The following is a 2,378-nucleotide window of genomic DNA, read 5'->3' on the forward strand; positions in this document are numbered from 1 at the left end:
ACACATCAGAAAAGCCAAAACTTGGGCACATGCACAAATGTCGTTATGCAGTCTTCTAATGCTGACATGTTACTGCTGGTGTAGAGCAATGCCATGCCAATCTTGGAGTTGGCTGTATTTCAGTCATGTTCAAATTTGGTTATGATACAAATTTTTTACTGGCCATGCTTCAGCCGAGCAAGACAGACACCTAACCCTTCAGTGCTATCATGACTCCCAAAGATAGATGCATGAAGTGATAATGTGCCTTGCATTCTCTAAAGAGAGCTGAAACACTTGTTTCCGGGCTCAGTCCCCATCCTGGTGCCCAGAGGGGTGTGGAGCAGTCTTCACCCCCTCTACATTTGCTGGCAAAATAGCCAGAACTTGCCTCAGACCTTTGCAAAATATTTCTTATGCCACTGCTAACCWGATAGTGTCTCAGGGAAAATTTATGGTGGCAGAAAACAAACCCTTCCCAGAGAGCCTTCTGAAATGGCTCAGAAGTTACCCCCATTCGCTACTACTAACTAAACACCACACTGTGACAGAAATGTTTGAAGTCATGTTAAAAATTAAAATAATTGTAAACAATATGCTGGTGCTGTAGTACTGAGTAAACATATCTACATTGTTTCTATGGGAAAAAAATCTTAAATTTACAAAAAGGACTGCAATATGAAAAAATAACATGACAGTGAAGGAAAAAAAAACTTGCTTTAATATAAGGAAGATCTCTAAGATATTTATTTTTAAAGTCAAATGGAGCAAATATTTTTTAAGCTAGTTTGTAACAGTGAATACGATGTAATAATGCTCTCTATATAATTGGTGCATAAGAAGTTCAGGTTTCCAGCCCTGGGTTGGTAAACCCATCTTTGGGATACTAGACTGATTATTAAAAGCAGAATTTGTTGCCCTTTGGAAATGTAGCCAAATAATAACTCTGTCAAATGTAGCTTTTCCTACAAGGCAATAACATCACTAACAAAAGCTCTTTGGCATTTAGCCAGCGGAAACTTGAGAAAGCAGAAGAGTGTAATTCTGTTTTCTGCTCCTACAAGATTTTTGCCGCAGCAAGTTGTACTGCTTGTTAATGCTGAAAGGTAGTCTAAAGAAAACCTGTCAAAATAAGGACTGTAATAAAAGCTATTGTAAATATTGCATAATGGATTCTGCTCCAGCCAATTTTAAGTAGCAAGTACTTGGACACATACTCTAATTTTGTATTCTAATGTGCAAATGGACTATATTCTCACTAACAAAAGGAGAACCTGGATACAGGAGAAAAGGACCCAAATACACACCAACATCAGGCAAGGAAAGCATTTGAGAGTCAGCTGCAAACCTTTGTTCTGACAAGCAGCTATATCCAGTAATCCCATCTATAAACCTATTTAACTCCACTTTGAAATGAGTTATATTTATTGCCGTCTTTTCCTCCTCTATGAAAGAAATATTCCAGAACCTCATAGAGGTGTATGAATAGTTTTGAAGAAAGAAAGGTTAAAAGGACTGCTGATTTCCAAGAATCCACTATCTCAATTGCTTTGAGATTGCCATATATTTGGGGGCAATCTGAAAAAGGCCATGGCAAAAGCCTTTAAGATGCCTCAGATCTTCCTCTTCTTGTAGAAGCAACTTGGAGCCTCTTTAAGGTTTACTTTTATCCTTAAAATGCAGTATTTAAAAATAGCATCTTGTCATTGAACAGGATATTCAGAATGGCATTTGCAAATTTAGATAAAAATGTAACACTTTTCTTAGTATTCTTTCTTTTTTACAGTGCAGTGCCAATGTAGGCAGTGAAGAAATGAACAGACTGCAGTTCTTTCTGGTGTATCATGAACAAATGCTACTGCTTCTGTTCTAGTCATTCACTTGACCAAAGTAACTAACAATGAAAAAAAGTTACAAAGACATCACCAGTAGCATCATCTAGCAAGGTAAAGGTGTGATTTATCTAGTAGAATTTGTATGACAGAGGATGATACCTGGGAAAATGCATGTAAGGTTTGTTTTTCAGATCTTAGACTGAAATTACAGGGCTATAAGTTAACGAAAGGATGACAAAAATGTTATTTCTCAGAGAAACTGAGCCAGAGAAAAAGAAACTAATTATACCCCTACCACAGATATCTGGCAATCATGGATGAACAGTAGCTGCTGGATTTTGCAAAAGTAGAGAGGAATTATTACAGTTTAAGGGATCATAAGACCATGAACAATTTGCTAATGGAATATATCCTGTTCAATGATTGAAGCACAGGGAAGATAGATATGCTCAATCGTTTACTTTAGACCAAGCACTTATTTGCTAAAGCAGTGCTGACACAGACTGTGAACCCACTAACTTACAGATTTCTCAGTCGGTGAGGGAACATGACATGGTACAGTGT

Source organism: Apteryx rowi, unplaced genomic scaffold (assembly GCF_003343035.1).
Source record: "Apteryx rowi isolate R43461 unplaced genomic scaffold, aptRow1 scaffold_417, whole genome shotgun sequence".
NCBI classification, from domain to species: domain Eukaryota; kingdom Metazoa; phylum Chordata; class Aves; order Apterygiformes; family Apterygidae; genus Apteryx; species Apteryx rowi.